We start from the raw sequence: 25,628 nt of genomic DNA, 5'->3' as shown, positions 1-25,628 counted from the left end.
AGGGGAGGAGGAAGGTCACAAATTCACCTATAAATAGAGCATGAGGGCTGATGGAAAAGTATACCACAAAAGCACTCAAATTTCGGCTCTCCCCCACCACAAGAGTTCTCGGCCAATTCAACAAGGAGGAAGCTTTGTTCGTGCGGTTCAAGTGCTACAATTCTACGTCAAAGTGCTGCTGGTTTAAAGACGTAATCTTCAAAAATTTTACGTCGAAATACTGCCCAATTTCCGAGAGGAAATTCGTACCAAAAACTACCCTAAAGTTTCGGCCAAAGGAAGAGAAAAAGGGAAGGGAAAATTTTGCAGTGCAGGCGATCAAACATTTGCGTCGAAGTGCTGCTACATTCGTGTTTCATTCTACCAAAAGAATAATCGAAGTGCTGCTCGATTTCATATCGCAATTGTTAAAGTCACGACAAAGTACTGCTCAAACTTTCGAGAGGAAACTTTGTGCAAAGTTTGCAAATACTGTAAGTGGGCTTTCGTTATATATTCGTTTGTATTTTTAAACTTGAATATATATTATGACATGCATGATTGTGTGTCTCCATTTTCGAAATTATGAAGTCTGTCCGTTTAAAATTTCGATCGATTATATGCTCAGTCTGTTATTCGAAATTCTTTGGTTCCGCTGAATCCGTCTGAAACTCTGATATCTGAAAACTCTGATACGTTCTGTCTGGTAAACTCTGAATCTGTGTTGCACTGTTACGATTCGAATTTTAAATGGGACGAGAATTGTAATTCTGTCTGGCCCCCATTGGTGGGTATAAAACCATGTTCTGTTCTGGCCCCCATTGGTGGGTATAAAACCATGTTCTGGCCTCACCCCTTAGAGGACTAACATATTGGGAACAATTTGACCATGGAAATGAGATGAGTAACAGTGTTCTGTCTGTTCTGATATGTTCTGTTCTAAATTGAAATGATCTGAATTGCTTCTGTTTTGTTCTGAATCATTTGATAAGTTTTGTCTCTTATTCGATTCGTTTCCGTTTTGTTAAGTTAAGAATATTAAGTTTTGAAAGTCTGTTAAAAGAACGTTTTAAGAAAACTAAGTTTTATATGTATCTTTGGAATCGATCGACCCCCACTTGCTGAGTGTTTCCAAAAACACTCACCCCTTACAAATTTCAGATAAAAATGAGGAGCAATTGGATGAGGAAGAGGAAGATGCTTTCTGGGGTTGGTGAATCGGTGATCAAGATCAGAACTCAAGATTTTACTTTTCTTTCGTTTCCGCTATTTGAAACTCTGATGTATTTTATTCCATTGTCATTGTAAGACAATACTTTATTTATGAAAATGACTGGTTTGATTTGATACGAGGCTTTATTGTTTTCAATTTAATTGTTAAACAATGTCGGATGTCACCGATGCTTTGGACTCGGGGTGTGAAATTTAAGTGGTATCAGAGCCGCCAGGTTCATAATCCCGCTGGAATTTTGATAGACAAAATTTGGCGAAGTCAAATTTTGGCAAAAGCCTAGTGTATCCTAATTTGAGTCCAACTTTCACCCGTTCTTTTAGTCTAACTTTCATATGTTTCCTAAATTTCGAATAGACTTCAAAGATCTATCCCTTCGATCATTCCACAAACTCTGAGTATCGAAAAATTTTCCATGACAACTTTGTTTCTACTATTTGTGCCTTTCTATCCTTTACACGATTCTGATGCTTTACTTTCGATTTTTATCCTAGGAAACGGCAGGCAGACCACCCCGAAACAACCGTAACACCCGTGGTGCCAACCAAACGAAAATCCACCACCACCCAAAGTGAATCTCAGTTAAGAGGATATGATGGCAATAGCCACTATTGTAGCTGCGACGTTGCAAGGATTCGTGAACCCATTGGCTAACGCCATCCAACCACCACCTGAACCGCAACCGCGTGGGATTAAGTACCATTACGAATCTCTCAGAAGGAATCGAGTTCCAACTTTCGATGGGAACCTAGACCCAGAAGTCAGCCACAACTGGCTCAAGAACGTCGAAACACAACTACATTTACTGGAGATACCTGAAGAGCTGAGAGTGGAGGTTGTAACTCCGTTTTTGGAAGACCGCGCCAGGAAATGGTGGGAAACTGTGTCGCCATCCTTGGCAGAAGTGGAAGAAATCACATGGCAGATTTTAAGAGAGAATTTTTGAAACAATATTATCCAGCTGAGTTTCGACTACAGAAGTTGAGTGAGTTCGAGAATTTCAAACAGGCTCCGGACATGTCAGTAATGGAATACTTCCCGGTTCAACGATCTAGGAACCTATGTCCCAACGATCATGTCAGATGAGACGTTAGAAATGCATCGTTTCAAAAAGGGACTCAACAGTCGAATTCAGTCGGCATTGGCAGTATTCAAGCCAAACAATTTTGCGGATCTGATGGGCGCTACAATGAGCGCAGAAACTGATATCAAGCGACGCGAGGAAGAAAACAAGAACAAAAGACCGATGAGCAGTCAATCTACTCAGAACGGTCCCAAGTTTAAGAAACCAAATTATTCAGGTGGGTCTTTCAAAGGAAATTCTGGCAGTGCTGGTAACACCGAAGGAAAGTGGTGTGATACATGTCGACAGAAACATGTTGGAGAATGTTATCGGAAGACGGGCGCTTGTTTTAAGTGCAGAAAGGTGGTTCATAGAATTAAAGATTGTCCTGACCACAAGGACAAAGGGACGGAGTCCAACAAGAAAAATGAAAACAAGACCAATGCACGGGTATATGCAATCACCCAAGAGGAAGCTGATGATACCAATGAAGTGGTGGCAGGTACTATCTTACTCAATGAAATACCTGCTTATACCTTATTTGATTGTGGTGCTACACACTCATTCGTGTTTAGAAGGTTTGCTAAGAAGCTTAAACTCGAACATGATACTCTTAGTGAACCATTAAGAGTAGCAACACCGGCAAGTAAAATAATTGAGTCCCAAAAAGTGTATCGAAACTGTAAAATTTGTATCGGCAAACAAATTTTTGAAGCAGAATTGATTCAACTCAATATGGTTGAGTTTGACATCAATCTTGGAATGGACTGGTTAGCTAAATACCATGCCATTGTGGACTGTCAAAAGAAAAATGTTAGACTCCAGACTCCTCATGAAGAAGAGATTTTATTCCATGGAAAATCAAAAGAAAGAAAATCTCTGTTATCTGCCTCACAAGCCTGGAAAGCCATAAGAGGAGGAGAAGAAATTTATCTGGCAGTGATCAATGTAATCAAAGAAGAAGAAGTCCCAAGGTTGGAGGATATTCCGCTTGTTCAAGAATTTCCAGAAGTTTTCCCCGAGGAACTACCGGGAGAGATACCAGATAGGGAAGTAGAATTTGAAATCAATTTGGTCCCTGGTGCTGCACCAATATCAAAGGCGCCATACCGAATGGCTCCAGCTGAATTAAAGGAGTTAAAGGAGCAACTGCAGGAATTACTAGACAAGAAGCAGATTCGTCCCAGTGCATCCCCGTGGGGAGCCCCAGTGCTTTTTGTAAAGAAAAAGGACGGAAGCATGAGGCTATGTATTGACTACCGGGAGTTGAACAAGATCACCATAAAGAATAAGTACCCACTCCCAAGAATAGATGATCTTTTCGATCAGTTAAAGGGAGACAAGGTCTTCTCAAAACTAGATCTGAGATCTGGTTACCATCAGTTGAAGGTCAAAGCGGAAGACATCCCTAAAACTGCTTTTAGGACAAGATATGGACATTAAGAATTCACGGTAATGCCTTTTGGTCTAACAAATTCTCCTGCAGCATTCATGGATCTTATGAATCGGGTATTCAAACCATATCTCGATAAGTTTGTAGTTGTCTTCATAGATGATATCCTTATGTACTCACCAAGTGAAGAAGAACACAAAGAGCATCTGCGTCTCACTTTGCAGACACTTCGAGAAAAGGAACTATACGCCAAATTCAATAAATGTGAATTTTGGTTAAAAAGTGTGGCGTTCTTAGGGCATATAATTTCTGAATTAGGAGTGTCAGTAGATCCTAAGAAGGTAGAGGTAATCAAGGATTGGCCACAACCAAAGACAGTGACTGAAGTAAGAAGTTTTCTGGGATTAGCAGGCTACTATAGAAAATTTGTGGAAGGATTTTCTTCAATAGCCATTCCACTCACCAAACTTACTCAGAAAATTCGAAATTCATTTGGAATGAAGCTTGTGAAACGGAACCCTGAAGACAAAACTCGCATCCACACCAGTACTCATTCTTCCCGAGGATGATAAGAATTTCACTGTATACAGTGATGCATCAAAGGAAGGATTGGGGTGTGTGCTTATGCAAGAGGGTCATGTAGGCAATTGAAACCATACGAGCAGAATTACCCCACTCATGACTTGGAGTTAGCCGCAGTAGTATTTGCACTTAAAATCTGGAGGCACTACCTTTATGGAGTAAAATGCGAAGTTTTTACCGATCACCAGAGCCTCAAGTATGTTTTCACTCAAAAGGAATTAAATATGAGGCAAAGAAGGTGGATGGAACTTCTCAAGGACTATGACCTGTCAATTAATTACCATCCGGGTAAGGCAAATAAGGTGGCAGATGCGTTGAGTCAAAGGAACCCTGGGAAGGTGAACTTAAATTCCCTATCAGTGCAACCAAATCTCCGAGAGACCATCAAATTGAAGCAGAGTCAAGACACCTCCATCCTTAAAATTCAAGAACAAATCCAAGAAGGAAAAGTTCCAGAATTTCAAATTGATGAAAATGGAATACTCTGGATGAAAGGGCGATTGTATGTGCCAAAAGTCGATGGAATTCGAGAAAAAGTAATGGCCGAGGCACATAAATCGAGATTTTCAGTACATCCAGGGAGTACCAAAATGTACAGAGACTTAAAAAAAAATTACTGGTGGAACGGTATGAAGAAAGACGTAGCTGTCTTTATTGCAAAGTGTTTGGTCTGTCAACAAGTCAATGCGGAACATCAAAGGCCTGGAGGACTGTTACAACCATTGGAAATACCAGAGTGGAAGTGGGATAACATCTCCATGGATTTCGTAGTAGGACTACCACGATCAGGACTGGGTCACGATGGGATCTGGGTGATCATTGACAGATTGACCAAGTCTGCCCATTTCTTGCCAGTACGGATGAATTATAATTTGGATAAATTAGCCACTTTGTATGTGGACAACATAGTGAGGCTACATGGAGTTCCAGCGAGTATTCTGTCTGACAGAGATCCAAGATTTGTATCAAGATTTTGGAAAAGTTTCCAGAAGGCTATGGGAACCAATGTCACTCTCAGCACGGCCTATCATCCCCAGACTGATGGCCAAACCGAAAGGACAATTCAAACTCTCAAAGATATGCTGAGGGCATGTGCACTGGATTTTTCCGAAAATTGGAGTGAACAAATACCGTTAATAGAGTTCGCCTATAACAACAGCTACCATAGTAGTATCGAGATGGCTCCATATGAGGCTTTGTATGGTCGGAAGTGTCGGTCGCCTTTATATTGGGCCGAAGTTGGAGAAAAAGCTGTTACCGGACCAGAACTCATTCAGTTAACCATTGATAAAGTAGTCATAATCAAGGAGAGACTCAAGGCAGCCCAAGATAGACAGAAGAACTGGGCCGATCTAAAAAGAAGACCGTTAGAATTAGAGATTGGTGAGAAAGCTTACGTCAAGGTCTCCCCTATGAAAGGAGTAGTTCGATTCAGTAAATCAGGAAAGTTGAATCCGAGATACGTGGGACCGTTTGAGATACTGGAAAAGGTAGGAACCTTAGCCTACCGATTAGCGTTACCACCAGACATGGCCAGGATACATAACGTTTTCCACATCTCACAACTGAGGAAGTATGTCCCAGACCCGAGTCATGTACTCAAAGTTGCACCACTGATGATTGAAGGAAACCTCAACGAAGAACTCAAATATGAAGAAGTCCCTATTCAAATAGTGGACACAAAAGATCAAGTATTGAGGCACAGGACAATACCTTATGTCAAGGTACAGGGGTCAAATCATACTGAAAGAGAGGCAACTTGGGAACTCGAGGAGAAGATGTGGTCACAATACCCTCACCTATTTGAATGATCAAGCAAATGCAAGTTTCGAGGATGAAACTTTTAATAAGGAGGGAGGGCTGTGAGAACCCGAGATTTTACGATCCCAAGTAAATAAGGTAAGAAATATACGAGCTTAAAACTAAGCTTAATCTAAGATCAAAATACTTTCATTCTAATTATAAAACTTAAATATGAACTTAGATTTTCAGCTAGTAACTCGTGGAAGTAACTTCAAAGCTCGGGAATGAGCTTAACCGGAGGCCGAGCTGCAAGTAACCACATCCATCGAAGTATTGTCACGAGAGGAGTAAAACCCAGCTCAAGGACTCGAACTTTCAGCTCAAAGCAGCTCAACCAAGCTTGTCCTAACAAGACCAAAAAGGTAGCTAAAGGATGAGCTAAAGGCTTGGACAAATTAAGTATGCAAGAAATAACCTTTGCGTTAACCCATGAAGGAGCTGTGGGAGAAGCTAAGGGTTAGGACATATTGATGATGCAGGAAATGACTCTTTAGAAAATAAAGGTCACATCTAAGGAGTGCATGAGATTTTGAGCCACATTCATGACTAATCTAGAACTTGAAGAATGCATGGGATTTTGGATTTTCATGCATGAAACTTTGTACCTACATTATGAGCACAATAAATCCTTTCTTGGAGCCCAAGTTGGCGTGAATCTAGGGGAGGAGGAAGGTCACAAATTCACCTATAAATAGAGCATGAGGGCTGATGGAAAAGTATACCACAAAAGCACTCAAATTTCGGCTCTCCCCCACCACAAGAGTTCTCGGCCAATTCAACAAGGAGAAAGCTTTGTTCGTGCGGTTCAAGTGCTACAATTCTACGTCAAAGTGCTGCTGGTTTAAAGACGTAATCTTCAAAAAGTTTACGTCGAAATAATGCCCAATTTCCGAGAGGAAATTCGTACCAAAAACTACCCTAAAGTTTCGGCCAAAGGAAGAGAAAAAGGGAAGGGAAAATCTTGCAGTGCAGGCGATCAAACATTTGCGTCGAAGTGCTGCTACATTCTTGTTTCATTCTACCAAAAGAATAATCGAAGTGCTGCTCGATTTCATATCGCAATTGTTAAAGTCACGGCGAAGTGCTGCTCAAACTTTCGAGAGGAAACTTTGTGCAAAGTTTGCAAATACTGTAAGTGGGCTTTCATTATATATTCGTTTGTATTTTTAAACTTGAATATATAATATGACATGCATGATTGTGTGTCTCCATTTTCGAAAATATGAAGTCTGTCCGTTTAAAATTTCGATCGATTATATGCTCAGTCCATTATTCGAAATTCTTTGGTTCCGCTGAATCCGTCTGAAACTCTGATATCTGAAAACTCTGATACGTTATGTCTGGTAAACTCTGAATCTGTGTTGCACTGTTACGATTCGAATTTGAAATGGGACGAGAATTGTAATTCTGTCTGGCCCCCATTGGTGGGTATAAAACCATGTTTTGTTCTGGCCCCCATTGGTGGGTATAAAACCATGTTCTGGCCTCACCCCTTAGAGGACTAACATATTGGGGACAATTTGACCATGGAAATGAGATGAGTAACAGTGTTCTGTCTGTTCTGATATGTTCTGTTTTGAATTGAAATGATCTGAATTGCTTCTGTTTTGTTCGAATCATTTGATAAGTTTTGTCTCTTATTCGATTCGTTTCCGTTTTGTTAAGTTAAGAATATTAAGTTTTGAAAGTCTTTTAAAAGAACGTTTTAAGAAAACTAAGTTCTATATGTATCTTTGGAATCGATCGACCCCCACTTGCTGATGTTTCCCAAAAAACTCACCCCGTACAAATTTCAGATAAAAATGAGGAGCAATTGGATGAGGAAGAGCAAGATGCTTTCTGGGGTTGGTGAACCGGAGATCAAGATCAGAACTCAAGATTTTACTTTTCTTTCGTTTCCGCTATTTGAAACTCTGATGTATTTTATTCCATTGTCATTGTAAGACAATACTTTATTTATGAAAAAGACTGGTTTGATTTGATACGAGGCTTTATTGTTTTCAATTTAATTGTTAAACAATGCCGGATGTCACCAATTCTTCGGACTCGGAGCGTGACACTACCAGAGGATAAAGGCTAGTCACTTTCAAAGATCAAACTTCTCCCAAAAAGATAAATGATTGACAGCTTTACGATTTTATGATTTATGATATATTTATGATTGCAAGCTTATTTTAAATAAAAATATGATTTTAATGCATGTGATTGTATATGTATTATTTGTTTTTCATGTTTAGAATATGATGAGTAATTAGACTCATTAGGTTTGGATGGTTGCAGGCGATGATGATTTTGATGGAGGCGTTGACGCTTGAGTGGATCGAGTCCGACAGTACACTCTTGAGGGACTTTTATTTTCCGCACATATTAGTATTTAAAGTTTTTTCGAAAAGATTTTGAGAATTTTCTAGTTAGATATTTATGCTTTATTTTGAAATTCAATTTTGGATTACTTTAAATATTGACGTATGATGTTGGTGGTTGTTGATTTATAGAATTTTTATGCATTTAAGATTTTTGAAAAGTTGTGTTGTTATTAATTAAAGGATTCAAATTTTATAACTAAAGAAAAAAAATTTAGTAGGATTTTAAAGTTAAAAATTAGTGGACGTTTCAATTGGTATCAGAGCATAGGATCCCGAAAGGGTTGTGTTATTGCCACTTCGAGAAGCTCAAGAAGTCACGCCTCAAGTCTGTGAGTTTTACTGCTTTAAGATTTATATGTTGAGCTTTAAATGCTTAAATGATACATAAATTAAGAAGATAGACATGATTTTAATTTAAATGCATGTTGGTTACGTGATTTGGACGGTGTTGACAGTTATGCCTCCGAGACGTGAGGAGAATTTGGGTTTTGCGAATATCGAGTTTTGCACTATCTAAGATTAAGCTGAGGCGAATTGAACTTGGTGATTTAGAACTGCATGTTTCGAACTTTGTACTAAAAGGGATTTCAAACTTGTTAGATATAGGTTTAATTTTTGGGAATCATGATGTGGGGACCCGGACGCTAATCATTCATTTAATCATCATTTGGGATAATTTAATCAATTATAATAAACAGGGTCTAAATTTTTTTTCTTTTTAAAATACAGTATTACATGCGGAACGTAATGGAATACATCCTAATATACATGTCAGTATTAAAGTACAAGTCTTGTACTATATACAATCATTCAAACTAAGGTTTAACGACTACAAATCAAGTGTTCAAATCCTATCTCAATCAAGTCCGTAGTCTCCACTCTAATCACGATCTCTCTTCATCTCCTCGATCCTGAACCTGTCCCAGCTGTTGTCATGCACACATACAAACACGACAACAGTCGGATAACTCCGGTGAGACATATATCCCAGTATAAATCAACGAACATGCAATCATATAACAATGTAAGAGCATATAACAAATATCAGTGTCATGTATCAAATCTGAAACATAATCAATATGAAATCGTAAATCATACTCATGACTCCACGGCTCAGACTAGAATCAATCCTAGTCTAGGGATCCCGGTTTCCAGATGTTGGCATTCCTATATCGAACATCAGTAATAGAAGAAACTCCAATTCTATCCACTTCGATATAACAAAACATCCAGTGTCTTGACCTATCCATCCCAGACTGTGGAACTATCGCCAATTCACTATCTTATGACAACGTGCAATGTGCCAGTAACGATTCCATCACTATCGGCACTTATGTCACAAGATCACTCGTCTAATACTCGTCTATTACATGCTTCTATAAATCAATAGAACAAGCATATCAATTCAAATCAGTGTAAATAATAACAAGAAGTATGTGATTTAGGGAAACTCAAGTATATCATACTCGAGTCGATCTCCCAATACCACATTGACTTATACCTTTCTTTTATTGCAGTTCAGACGTCGTTCCTGTCTGGAATTCAAAATATGTCAACCCTCAATCTGGAAATGACAATATCAATAATATCATATCAATATACTGCTCAAATCAATACCAATCTGATTAACCTGGATTTAATTCAAAATCAATGGCACAACCGCACAATCCCGATATCCCGGTTAATACGATCTCAATAGATATTAATTACAATCCATAACCAATATCCAATAAAACCGGTAATCAATCAACAATCCAAATCTGTCCAATATCAATCGATATATTCTGAAAAATCATAACAATTCCATAATCAATCTGTTTCTTAATCTGACTGCGATTCTACGATTTCTAATATATCAAGAACATCATATATGAATCATATTCATTCTGACAATAACATAATTCCAGAACATATCAAAACGTAACAAAACTTACGTCCAATTGTAGCCTGCGTCGAGCATAGTACTGAAGTTGGATTGAAAATCGGACGGACGGATTTCTCGCAAATTGAATTATAGTATCAAGAATCTAAACTTCCCTCTGAATTCTCGTTTCTCCCTTTTTCTTTCTTTTGAGGAGAATAACGTATGTTTATATATATATTGCATGATTTGGTACAAGTGGCTTGTTCTTCATAACACACGTCTCACCGCAGATGCGCTGAGCATACTGTAACACATCCACAAAATCAGAAGAAACGACCGCGGGTGCGGAGATTTTGGTACCGTGGGTGCGCTGACTCTACTGTACCCACACCGCGGGTGCGATAGCTTTTCTGGCGCGGGTGCAGTGTCTCTTTGCCACTAAACTCAAATTGCAACGTCGCTTCTCCATGTCTGTTCTTCCATTCCCTTATTCATAATATAGGATAACTCAAAAGTATCAAACTAAAATCTCGGGCATTACACATGAACTTAGGGACTGAATTATAATACTGGGAGGGACTTAATTGCAAGTTTTCAGAAATATCGAGGGTGATTTTGCTATAATTCAAAAATATAGGGGCTTATTTGTATGAACCCATACACTTGGAGGGCTAAAATGCGAAAAAAATTGGGGTTAAATTGGAAAATTCGAGAATTTTTGGGTCTTGACTGCAAATTTTAGGAGAATTATGGGGTCATTTATGCAATTTTCAAAATCTATAGGTATCGTTTTGCATTAAATTCGATAGATTGAGGAGCTAAAAAGGCGACAAGTTAGGCTTAATCGAATAATCCTAGAGCTTTAGGAGTTTTGTACTTTAAATTCTAGAATTTTTGTAAGATACTCGAGGCGACAAATGACTGGAGGGGAAAATCATTGAATGAAATTCGTTTATATTGGGATATCAGGAAAAACTATGGAAGTAATTATATGAAGGAATAGAGAAATACAAACCAAGAATATCGGAGTTCGTATAATTTTTGTAGGCTTCAATTTATAATATTTGAGAAAAATATTAAGTGGGGACTATACGAGGTAATTGCGAAATTTGGGGAGTAAGTTAAAAGAAAGAATTTCATTTTTGGGTTGACACTGAAATTTTGTGATATCTAAGGTCTGAAAACCTCTATTTTGAACTTTGTCGCTAAATCCTCTAAGGATAAATTCATTTGGGAAAATTTTTAAAGATATTAAGAAAAAACTTTTACTGTCATGAAATAATTATTTCTTTTGAGATTATGAAGTTGGGAATCTAAGTTCTAATTGGTGATTAAGAATATAATTGTCACTAGTAGAAATTTATTTTGGGACCAATTGAAAATATGTATTGAGATTATGTAGTAGGTTTTATTAGGTAAATAATTTATGACTTTATGGATGCTAGGTTCTATGAACAATGAGATTTATGGGAATAGATGAAACTGAAACTCTATGGATCAATTTTCGAGTTCCAATATATAAAATTTTTTTTGAGTCAATGATTAACCTTGTAAATATTTAGTTTGGATTTTAGGAATGCTAAACACTTAAATTGGGATATGTAGGACCTTGAATTATCTTGACTACAGTAAGTTAAGGAATGACATTTCCGGGATAAGGAAATTACTCTACCTTTTGGGATAATAATTGGATAACTACCTTACGTGAAATAAGATGCATAATATAGATAAGTATCGAGGAAAGAGTAGCACGATAAGTTTGGTATTTACACAATACTAAGAGTAAAAATTTATATTGGAAGGTGGATAAAGGTTTTCTTCCATAGGGCATTAAGATTTTTAAGTGTAAGGTCATAGGACATTATCTTGAATTCCGAGGTTTCATATAAGTATTCAATTGGATAGTGGGATTTAGAATTAAATCATAATATGGAATGTTGATTCAGTAGGCTTGAATCGTTTAAGTACTTGGAATGCTTGGAATTTAAGAAAACGAATTGGTGATAGGATTAAGGACAATATGTTTGGCATATACAGGAATGATGTTTTAGTAAGTACTTGTGGGGCCCTTATCTCCTAATCGTTATTACAACACAATCTAATTAGGGTTAACTAATTACAGCGGAAAAGAGTTTAAAATTTCTTTACAATGAGCCCAAAATATTTCTTCTATAATTTAAATATTAAAAATAGTATTTAATCTCACATCATAAACATGCCCACACGTAATCAAAACCAATCATATACAAACAACTCATATCCTCGGGACATGCCCCGGTATATAAATACATATACATATATACTGGAAACAAAATATAAACCTCAACTCATACTGTGACTCCCTCCAGAAGTACCATCTCCGGTCTCCTGATATCCTGGAGTACCTGCCATTGTCCACACACAAAGACAACAACAGCCCCCCTTGGGGGTGAGCAAAGCTCCGTATGGAACAACCATCATATATACCAGAAGTATCTAAATAATGATATATGGTATGCAATGCATGTATGTCGTGGAGGTATCAGGTCAAATGCCCATCCACTGAGCACATGTCAGAATCAAACGAATCGCTATCAAATCAATGCTCGAGCAGGCACACCGGCCTCAATAAGGGATACTCGTATGATAGCGTCGACGAAGCGCCATCAAATCCCAAATCTAATATCAATCATCGGGGCCACAAATGTCTATGTTTTAAGGGTCATATAATACCAAACATAACATTGTGTTCACAAACCCCAGAATCCAATCAAATCATATCAGGGTATCTAAGGATCATAGCTCAACGTGCATGTCATGTATCGATGTATGCATCAAACGATGTATGTTAACAAAACATTTATTTTATACATCGATATTCCAATCACAATATCATGTATGCCACATAAACTCAACAAATAAGGCATATAGACATGTATTCTCATTCCAATCAATCAAACAAATCCAACATATATCATATAATACAGATACCTGCCATATGTTACCCGGTCGCAACATACCTCAATTCTTCGTTTCCATTTGATGTAGCCTGAATATATCGGTATAATACTTTATCTACATCAATAACATACTCATTCCAATCAATAACATAATCCAAAATCATTAATATGAGTTTCAAATATCATTTGAAATTTCAAAAATTCATATCAAATCTAAATCATATCATAATTCAATTCCGACTTCGAATATGAGTTTATTGTCTGTTATTCTACTACATATAGGAATTTCAACTTCAAATACATGTTACTCCAGCACTTTGATATTTAGAGCTGCTGGAACAAGAAGAAATTTACCTCAATCAGAAGCGCTCGACGCGACGATTCCGAATCTATAATTTGTTTCGCGTTTAGATACCGTTTCGAAGTCGATTTGAACGGAAGAAATTCAAAATCTCTCTTGACTCTCGAAGTTGTCAAAGGATAAATGAAGAAGGAAAGAAGGAAATCTAATTCTTATCCTCATCTCTCTCGCGCACGGGCGGTAGAATTCTCGCACCCGAGCGCGAGACATTCTGCCCCGAGTTGTATTTGTGCTGCTTTCGGGCGGTCAAAAGTTACCGCTCGGACGCGGAACGTTTTGCAGGAACACAAATTTCATATATCATGGCGCTCGGGCGGTCCTTTTCTACCGCCCGGGCGCCACACGTTCTGTACAAATATTGATTTTTGTACTATATTGGCGTCCGACTTCTCCACTCGAGCTCTTACAACGTAAATTCATATTCAATATTCATTTTCTCAATTCCATTGTCATGATATAGATCAAATATATAATCACATGACAATTTCATAAATTATCGATAATCACATAAGATTTACGATAATACGATACACGGTTCTTACAGTACTGGTCATTAAGGGTTATACAATCATGCATGAATGATATATTTTGAGTGAATAAATGATTAATTGTGTAATTTTTTTTTATTTCATGATTTAAGGATTTTAAGAGGAATATCGATGCTTTGCCGGAACGGAGGACCAGAGACGATTAAGGTGTTGTGTTGGAAACTTAATTTCAGAGTTTGACAAATTGAGCTTTAAAAGGTTGAATTACTGATCAAGAAGATTGAGAATATCTAAACTAAAAAGTCGTAAATTGTTAAGTTGCCCGAACTGACGATTAGTGCGCATATAATCAAAGGCAACTGAACTTAGCTAACTAAACTATGTAGTCAACTGGATGATCAGTCGGAACTAATCAGCTGCACTACAATCAGTTGAGAGCAATCAGTTAATCATATCGGCTTTGTCAAACTGATAAATCAGTTTATCAGTTTGACACATCATCAGTTAAGGAACGAAACTATCAACCGACAACTGTACAAAAGAAGACTGCAACATGTAATGGGAACGCCGCATTTCAGAAAAGTTATATTGTACGATTTTCAAAAGAATGTTGATGTGGCTATACAATGGATATAAAGATTCAAATGCATTTATTGTTACCGTTGGAAGCAAAGCCTATAATAGCCGAGAAGATCAGCTGAAGAAGAGTAATAAATTAATCAAGCTATGAAATTGTTCAAGTTATCAAGCAGAACTCTTTGCATACTCTTTCAGATTAAAAGCTCTCAAAAGCTCACGTTTATCATACACATTCATAGCTTTCAGGCTATAGCTTGAGCTTAAAAGCACAAACACTCACTGTTGTATTATTCGATCTCGTAGAGATCAGTTGTGCTAAGAAAGTTGCATATCAGTTGAGTACTGATAAATTGTATTGAATCTAAGAGTTTCTGTTTTGGCAATGTTAAGTCAAAACAAAAGTGGGTTTTTACAAATCCTTGTATAGATCAAAATCTTTTAGTAAATATCTTATCTTCGAAATAGAAGGGGTGATGTATGAGTGTTTGAAATCTCCGAACATCAACAAATCTTGAGTCCTTTAATTTCAGTTTTTTTTTCTATCTGTCTTTCAGTTATTTTCGTACTTTTATCAAGTTAATTGATTGACATTGACAACAAGATTCGCGAATTCAGTTTATCACTAAATTGATTCACAAATCGAAGAAGTTGTGAAAACTGTCAAGTGTTCATTCAACCCCCCCTACTAAACACTTTTTCACTCCCAATCGATCCTAACAAGTGGTATCAGAGCTGTTGAATGTTGTTCCTGAATATTCCTATCTACAAACCTGATTATCATGTCTTCCTTCAACAAAATTCTAATGTTTTCCAAAGAATAATTTGAAGATCGGAATAATAGAATGCAAGCTCATCAAGTTGCACAATATATTGATATGTGGTACGTTATCACTGACGGACCCATGAAAATATTGAATGCAAAAACTGTTGTTGCTATAACTGATGGTGCACCACACCGCATTGAAAAGTCCAGAGAATAATGGACAGCAGAAGACAAAATAAAATCCAATTTGGACAATGTGGCTAAAGACATCTTGTACAAAACGCTAGATAAAATTACTTTCAGTAAGATAAAGATGTGCAAGACTGCAACAGAAATCTGAGAGAAGTTAATTCAGCTATGTGAAGGCAATGAGCAAACCAAAGAAAACAAACTCTCAGTTGCTGTTCAGAAGTTTGATAATATTAAAATAAAGACTGGAGAATCTATGAACGAATATGATGAGAAAGTCAGCAGCATCATAAATGAACTGAATGCACTTGAAAAAGGGTATTCAAACAAAGAAATCGCGCTGAAGGTGGTCCGAGGTCTTCCCAAGGAGTGGGCTGTTAAGACCATGGCCATGAGAGAATCAAAGGACCTTAATAAGGTTTAACTACACGATTAATTTGCTGATCTAAAGTCCTATGAGTTTGAGTTGCAAACAAGAGAAGGAAAACCGTCTACACACCAGCAGCTGCAACTGCTCTTAGTGCTGTCAAACTGGAACCAACTGGTTCAGTTGAGAAAACTGCTGATCGGTTAAGTAATGACACAATGTCATTATTTGTCAAAAAAAATGGATGATTAATGGGAAGAAATCAAGGTTCTTTCCATAGAAAATATCAGATAAATAGCACAAAAGAAGAACCAAATGCTTGCTACAACTGTAGCAAAACTGGACACTTTATTTCTTGCTGTCCTAAATCAAAGAAGGATATCGATGCTCAGCTGAAAAGGAAAAGAAATAATTCGAGAACAGGAGAAGAGCTAAGGATGATAAGAAATCATTCAGAAAGAAACTCGAAGTTCTTCTAGCCGAGGAAAGTAAATCCAAATGGGCAGAAACAGACCGCGATGAATCAGAATCTGAAAGCTCGAGCAGCTCCAGCGATGACGAGGAAGTGAAATGTCTAATGTCTAATGACACAGAACTGGAATAAACTAGTGAACAAGTAATTGATTTCAGTTCAACTGACTTTACACGAGAAGAACTTATTTCTACATTACATGACATGGTCAACGAGTATCACAAGCTTGCCTTCTCATTTGAGAAGGCATAAGCAAAGCAAATTGATCCCAAAGACAATAAAACCAAAAATGATGAATCAGTTGAACTGTTGAGTATTAAACGGGAGATTGCTGAGCTGAATGCTGAAAGAAGCAAGAATCAATCCACAATTCAGCAGTTAACGCTTGAGAATTCAAAGCAAACTGAGCTTATTCAGGCACGGAATAATTATCAGCTGCACTAGCTGAAATGCAGGATATACAAAAATCAGTTACCGATAAAACTAGTTTAGGCTTTAGCAGCCAAGATGAAACTTTTACCAGTGATACAAAGCCAGAACTGAAAATATGCAAAGGGAAATACATTCACTTTGTCAAATCCTTTATGGTACAAAAACAACTTGACTCGAGTAAACCAGTTGAGCAGCCTATTGAAAATAAGAACAAGGCTAAAAGGTATGGAATTGACTATAGCCCTAAGAGTTCAACTGACTCGCGAAGCTGGTCACCTAAATGGTTCAGCTATAAATACCAGAACTCCCCAAATGACTATTCCAATTACTATTATGAGGCCCAGGGCCGAAGAGGGCGGGGGGTGATCGCCGGTGCCATCAGTTGCACGGACAATGAGCGGCTCCTAGCAGGCTTCTAGGTGGAGGGAACATTAATGAACCGACCCACACGGGAATGAGTGGGATTCCGAGAATGTTCAATGTAATGGACTGTACAGTTGAAGAGGGCTTAAAAGATTTTGATTTGTACTACTCATATCACGAAGGTGCATTTTCTTTTCGGTAGCTCATCACATAAGAACTCCAAAGTTAAGCGAACTTGACTTGGGAAAATTTTGGGATGGGTGACCTCCTGGGAAGTTTCCCAGGGTGCGTGTGAGTGAGGACATAAGCACGCTGGAAAAACTCGTCTTGGTACAGTGAGGATAGTCGTCGAATCTGGGGCGTTACAGTTGGTATCAGAGCATATGATCATGTAAAGGGTTGTACTACTACTGCTCTCGAGAATCTTATGAAATCACGTCTTCGGTCTGTAAGTTTTAGATTACGCATTTCGTTTAAAGCATGAAATATTTTTTACATCATGATTGCATGAAATATTTTAAGTCAAGATTACGATTATGCAGTATTTATTTAAATTTGAAGAAAATAGTGGAGTTATGCATGTTGGTTACGTATGGGTTATAATTATGGAACAGCATGCCTCCTAGACGCATTATTGATCGCACGGGAGGTGATGAGCATCGTCATGAGAACGAGGAGAGAGATTTACCACCACCCCCTCCACCAGACATGAATGCCCAGATGCTAGCTGGGATGACTCAGTTCTTTGCACAGTTTGCGGGGAACAATGCAGTGGGGGCCAGACAGACGGGGCCGGAGGCTATCTATGAGCGGTTCATGAAGATGCGACGGAAGGAGTTCTTAGGGACGTCAGATCCTATGGCTGCCAAGGGCTGGATTAAGTCCCTTGAGGTTATTTTCGAGTTCATGGGGCTCGAAGATGGAGATAGGGTTCGTTGTGCGACTTATCTGTTTGGAAGAGACGCTCGCCTATGGTGGGAAAGAGCATCTGTTGCTTTGGATTTGGCTACTTTGAGCTGGATGCGTTTCACAGAGGTATTCTACTCTAAATATTTTACTGAAGAGGTGTGTTCCAGGTTGACCACGGAGTTCATGACCCTGAGGCAGGGAGACTTGACTGTTACGGAGTTCATTCGTAAGTTCGAGAGGGGATGTCATTTTGTACCCCTAATTGCTAATGATGCTGGAGCCAAATTGAGGCATTTTCTGAATGTTCTGCGGCCGATCTTACGCCGTGATGTTAGGGTGGCTGGCCCTACTACCTATGATGTTGTTGTTTCCCGAGCTCTAGTGGCAGAGCAAGACCAGAATGATATTGAGCGCGATCGCCAGGGTAAACGACCATTTCAGGCACCACACCGTCCTCCTCAGCAGCAGCATCAGAATAAGAGAACTTTTCACGGTCCACCCAGGATCAGAGGGCAGTAGCAGGAGCAGCAACAGCAGGGACGAGCAGTCCCGAGGATAGTGGAGTATCCAGTCTTTGCCAAGTGCTCACGTCGTCACGCTGGGACTTGTATGTATGGTTCGGGAAAGTGTTACAAATGTGGTAGTACTGACCACAAATTGAAGAATTGCCTTCAGAAGAATCTGCCTACCCAAAGCAGAGTTTTTGCTCTCCATGCTGCGGAGACTAACCCGGAGACGATGCTCATGACAGGTATTTTAAATCTTTAAATTTTATTTGAAGTTTAATGTTTTGTGTTAAGATTTTTAACTTAGAATTTATGATAGGATTGCATGTTCTAATCAGTGCTATCTACATGAATTTAGGTTAAAGGAACTTTGACCTTTGCATGTCTATAAGCATAGTTCTTGTAAAACTATTGGGTTTAGCAGGATATTCCAATCTTTCAGGGAGAATCTTTATAGTCGGTTCAGCTACGAAAGCCTTGATAGATTCAGGGGCTACTCATTCATTCATTTCAGAAACCTTTGCAAATTCTTTCAAGATCAAGACAATTGGGCTACACATAGCGTATTCAGTTGCATTGCCTTCTGGAGAGGAGATGACAGCTACTAATGTGATCCGAGATAAAGACCTTGAACTTCATGTTAATATTGTGTATGCGGATCTTATTGTTCAGCCGATTCCAGAATTTGATATCATTCTGGGGATGGACTGGCTATTGAGGAACAGAGTTTTGATTGATTTCCAGCGGAGATCTGTTCTAGTCCGACCGCATGGGATGGAACAATTCTTATTCGAACCAGAAAGGTATTTTAATTTACCGCGTATAATACCTTATGTCCAGGATAGGAAACTCATGCATCGAGGGTGCCGATCATTTTTAGCTACTCTTGTATCTGTTCCCGAGACGCCCAAACAGTCAGCATCCGATGTTCCTATTGTCCGGGACTTTCTAGACGTTTTCCCTGATGACGTCACTGGGTTGCCACCAGTGCGAGAGGTGGAATTTTCTATTGAGCTTATGCCAGGTACCTCACCGATTTCAAAAGCACCGTACCGATTAGCACCGACAGAGATGGCATAACTCAAGAAGCAGATTCATGAACTTCTTGAAAAGGAATTCATTCGCCCGAGTTTTTTGCCATGGGACGCGCCAGTCTTATTTGTAATGAAGAAGGATGGTTCGATGAGACTCTGTATTGATTACCGGAAGTTGAACAGAGTTACAGTGAAGAACAAATACCAACTTCCGAGGATTGAAGGTTTATTTGATCAGTTGCAGGGAGCTTCCGTATTCTCTAAGATTGATCTGCGTTCTGGGTATCATCAATTGCGGATGAAAGACGCCAATGTTCTCAAGACTGCTTTTAGGACTCGTTATGGCCACTTCGAGTTTCTTGTGATGCCGTTCGGTTTGACGAATGCACCAGCGATCTTCATGGATCTCATGAATCGCGTATTCCAGCCGTATCTTGATCAGTTCGTGATAGTATTCATAGACGATAATCTCGTCTACTCAAAGAATCAAGAGGATCACTGCTGACATCTGACCACAGTATTGCAAACCTTACAAAAGCACAAGCTATTCGCGAAGTTCAGCAAGTGCGAGTTCTGGTTAGAGAAAGTGGCGTTCTTAGGCCACGTCGTTTCTAGCAGTGGTATTGAGGTAGACCCAGCGAAAGTTGCAGCAGTCAGAGATTGGGTTGTGCCGCAAAATGCGTTAGAGATCCGTAGTTTCCTTGGACTAGCAGGATACTATCGGAATTTTATTCAGGGATTCTCCTCCATCGCAGTTCCACTCACGTCATTGACGAAGAAGAATGTTAAGTATGTGTGGAGCGAGGAATGTCAGAAGAGCTTCGATACATTGAAGCAAGCTCTTATTATAGCGCCAGTATTGGCCATGCCTTCAGGGCCAGGAGATTTTGTTCTGTACACCGATGCTTCAAAACCCGGGTTAGGCGCAGTATTGATGCAGCATGGGTAGGTGATAGCATATGCTTCTCGTCAGTTGAAGATTCACGAGAAGAATTATCCTAGAGTTGGCAGCCGTAGTATTTGCATTGAAGATTTGGAGGCATTATTTTTACGGAGAGAAGTGCCAGATCTTTACCGACCACAAAAGTCTCAAATACTTCTTTACACAGAAGGAGTTGAATATGCGGTAGAGGCATTGTTTGGAGCTAGTGAAGTATTATGACTGTGACATTAGCTATCATCCTGGCAAAGCTAATGTAGTCGCGGATGCGTTGAGCAGGAAAGTTGCAGTGATGGCTCATTTGGTGATTTCAAGACTTCTTCAGTTTGAGATGCAGAGGTTTGATCTAGAGACATATCCTCGAGGTAGAGTTCCTCGTCTATCTACTTTGACGATTCAGTCTTCTCTTCTATACCGTATTCGCAGTGGACAGTTGGCAGACGAGCAGTTGGCAAAGTGGAGGCAGAGAGATGAGGCCAAGGGCAGTATCTTGTATACAGTTAGAGACGGTATTGTGAGATATCGAGACAGAATGTGGCTCCCTAGAGGCGATTATATTCGAGAGGATATCTTATCTGAGGCCAATATGTCGTCGTACTCTATTCATCCTGGGAGTACGAAGATGTACAAAGACCTGCAGTTATTATATTGGTGGCCAAGAATGAAGATGGATATCAGACGATTTTATCCGAGTGTCTGACGTGTCAACTAGTGCAAGCGGAACATCAGAGACCAGCAGGTCTGCTCAAACCTCTTCCTATTCCCGAATGGAAGTGGGAGAATGTCACCATGGACTTCGTTGTCGGTCTGCCGAAGTCAGTCAGAGGGTCGAATGCTATATGGGTGATTGTTGATCGTCTTACGAAATCAGCTCATTTCTTGCCTATTAAGACGACTTTCTCCATGATTCAGTATGCAGAGTTGTATATCCGGGAGATCGTCAGACTTCATGGTATTCCCGTTTCTATAGTGTCTGACCGAGATCCTAGATTTACTTTCTCATTTTGGAAGAGTCTACATTCAGCTATGGGTATGAAGTTGTTGTTTAGCACAACTTTCCACCCACAGACAGATGGTCAGTCCGAGAGAGTTATCCAGATTTTGGAGGATCTTCTCCGTGCATGTGTCCTCGATTTCTCCGGGAGTTGGGAATCAAAGTTTCCATTGGTGGAGTTTACCTATAACAACAGTTTTCAGTCGTCTATAGGTATGGCTCCATATGAAGCACTGTACAGTCGTAAGTGTAGATCGCCTATTCATTGGGATGAAGTAGGGGAGAGAGCAGAATTGGGTCCGGAGATTGTGCAGTAGGCTGCTGATGTAGTAGTCAAGATCCGTGATAGAATGAGGACTGCTCAAAGTAGACAGAAGAGTTATGCGGATCAGAGAAGGAGAGATTTAGAGTTTACTGTTGGTGACCATGTTTTCGCGAAGATAGCACCGATGAAAGGTGTTAGGCGGTTCGGGAAGAAAGGAAAGCTCAGCTCGAGATTCATTGGACCATTTGAGATCCTCGACAGAGTTGGGACATTAGCTTATCTTGTTGCTCTTCCGCCGAATCTTGCCGGATTACACATTGTGTTTCACGTCTCTATGCTAAGGAAGTATATGGCGAATCCATCGCATGTCTTGAACTTTGAACCGTTGCAGCTCACTCCGAACTTGTCTTATGAGGTAAGACCAGTACAAATTTTAGACAGACAGTAGAAAAAGCTTCGGAACAAACTGGTCAAGCTAGTGAAATTCAAATGGCTCAATCATTCGGAGGAGGAAGCGACGTCGGAATCTGAGCCAGAGATGAAGAGTCGATATCCCGAGTTATTCGGTAAGATTTAATTTTGGGGACGAAATTTCTTTAAGGAGGGGAGAGTTGTAGAACCCGAAAAATCAGATTACGTATAAGTCATGCATAATTTCTAGTATTTAAATTAAAAATGAATTTTTATGAATATATGAAGTGTTTTATTTATTTTAAAAGTAGATGTTTAATTTTAGCTTTTCAGGATAAATACGAGATGCCGGACCGGAGTTTGGAGATTTAAGATAAGATTAATAATAAGAAAATATTCCTAAATTTATTTTAAGGCAATGAATAATTTAATTTAAAGAAATAGAAGGTTGTAAAATTTATTTAATTAATTAGAGCTAAGTTGATAAATAAGTTCTTTAGGTTAATATTTAATTAAAGCTTAAAGTAAAATGTGTAAACAAGGGAGGATGAATTAGTCTAAGTATAATATATTCAAGAAATTAATCATAGCATTTGAATATTTAAATTTGAGGTCATGAATGTCATGCAAGATTCTAAGCAAGATTCTAAACTAAATTAATTTGTTAATGCATTAAAATATATATAATGGAGGTTTAAAATCTTAAACAATTAAAATGCAAGATTTAAACCATATCATACCATACAAAAATTAAGAAGAAATCGGTCAACACTTTAAACAAATTCAAATGTGTAGCAAACCCCATTCAAATCATCACTAAATGATTTTTATAGTGTATTCATTTCCCGCTTTTAAATTCGATAATTATGGGTAATACATGCACCATAATTCTCTTCAAAACTCCTCAACCTGTTATGCTAACAAATCAACGTGTAGATGCAGCAATAATAAGAATAAAAAACAACGGCAGCAAGGGAATGGAAAGCAATTCAAATTCCATTCAACTTCTTGACTTGTAACCCCCAACTTAATGTATATTATGGCACCTTTAACACCTCCTATAACATTCCTCTTCATTGCCTAACAAACCTGCACCCTCACCTTCAAAACATATCAGAAAACAGCAGCTGAAAATTGTGTAAGAACAGCAGAAACAAGAAGAGAAATCCAACTCCGACTCCACCGCTTGTATTCGTCGTATTGATTTGTTTTTGTCAAAACAAAATCCAAGCATGTATATATTGTTTCTTTGCTCTTCAATCAAGTCCTATAGATATGTTTAAACCATTATATAAGCAGGATTCAAGCAAGAACACGAAAATGACAGCAAGTATTTTTTTTAAGAAAATTTTGTACAGGCCTCTCGGCCATGCTGATTTTGTGATTCACGGTTGCTGAGTTTTGATGATTTCAGGATGTTGTTCGGTTCCAGGCACCCAAGGCTGCTTCTAGGCATAATTTAGAATGTGTTAGAGTGTTTTTGGTTCAATTGTTTTGGTCCATACACTCAAGAACAAAGAAATGATAGCAAGTTCTTCTTAGGTGCAGAAATGAACCACGGTTGATGTCATTGAGTTGTTTAAGTGGGGTGTTCGAACCTTGGCTGTCTTAGGGACTGTAGCCATGGTTAGAACCCTTCCTTATCATGTCTAGAATGTGACCCAATCAGTTTTTCTAAGCTTGATTCACAGATCCTTCAGATTTTTACATAAACATGGCAGGAGCTTTTCGGTTTGCTACAAATTCTGCATGGCTACACTTTCGGTTTTGGTGTGTTGTTTGGATTATGGTTGGATTCTAACCCATAGCCATGGTTCATACAACACTCCATCATGTCTAGATCGAGCCGCGATCGATAAAATGGACCTTGGAACGAGACAAGACAGCAAAATAGTTCAATACAACACAATACACAGCAAGTGGTGCTCTCGGCTGGTATGCTGTGATTGTCCTAGGTGTTTGCTTGGGTTGTGGTTGGCTTCTAGCCCTTAGCCATGGTCCAAGCCATGCCTTAGGATGTTGGTAAGAGTCTTTGGTCGGTGGTTCAAGCCAATGGTCAATATATTTTAGAGTTTACACCACAAACACACAAGTTGCTACTGCTGTATTTTGACAGCAACTTTCAGTTTTGGTTTTGGTGCTTGTTTGAGTTCTTGGTTGGCTTTTAGCCTATGGCCTTGGACTGGACAGTACCTTAATGAGTTGGAAAAGTCATGTTTTTGGCTGTTTGTGATTCGGTTGAGTTTAGAGGTCGTACGATAATTTACGGTGCAATGTGCCAAAATGACTCTCGAAAGAGTGTTTTATGTTTTTTGATTCGATTCACCAATTTTCGTGTACAGCTATCCTCATGGTTATTTTTCAGTATGTTAGGGGTATTTTAATCATGGTTAAACGTCGGTTTAATGTTGGTTCGGTTTGGTACGGAGCCATGATTAAAAATCAAGTTATTGGTTCTAATCATCTCGTTTTTGGTTCTATTGTTAAGTTTTGGTCAAGATAAGAATATTTGCATGTGTCACATAATAGAATTAGGTTGCAGCAAGCCTGGGAGCGATCCAACTCATCCGATAAAAATAAGGTTATAATTATATTACGTGCATAAAAATATAAAATGTTTATTTTTTATATATATACGATATGTCTTGTGGCCACCTTACGTTTATGGGTTTGGAAGTCGGTAGGCGCAACCGAGGACCTCTCCACCCGGTGACTAACGACCGGTTTACGATTATGTATGGGTACGAATATCCAGTCCAAGGGCTGTGGTGATCTCTACCGCCCAGTATACTGTGATTTAGTCTGATCAGGCACTCACGTTATGTTATGGGCCACTTGCTTAGAAACATTATCTCTACCAGAAAATTATGATATGATATGACAGAGCTCTATTGAGCAAAGTTTTTACATATGATTTTCAGATATGCACGTAGTTATAATTATTCATGATACGACTTTTACCATGCGCTTTACGATACCATATTTTTACGTTGCATGCAATTTTATGATATATTTATTTTTTATTCACGATATATATATATGTTGAGTCTTTAAACTCACTAGACTTGATTGTTGTAGGTATTGATGATGTAGAACCCGAAAATCAGATTACGTATAAGCCATGCATAATTTCTATTATTTAAATTAAATATGAAGTTTTAAATCATGATTATTTATTTTAAAGGTAGATGTTTAGTATTATCTTTTCAGGATAAATACGCGAGGCCGGACCGGAGTTTGGAGATTTGAGATAAGATTAATAATAAGACAAATATTCCTAAATTTAATTTAAGTTAAGTAATAATTTAATTTAAAGAAAAAGAATGTTTTAGGAC

This window comes from Primulina tabacum, chromosome 3, assembly GCF_025594145.1.
Source record: "Primulina tabacum isolate GXHZ01 chromosome 3, ASM2559414v2, whole genome shotgun sequence".
In the NCBI taxonomy this organism is placed as follows: domain Eukaryota; kingdom Viridiplantae; phylum Streptophyta; class Magnoliopsida; order Lamiales; family Gesneriaceae; genus Primulina; species Primulina tabacum.
This window is presented reverse-complemented; position numbering follows the sequence as displayed.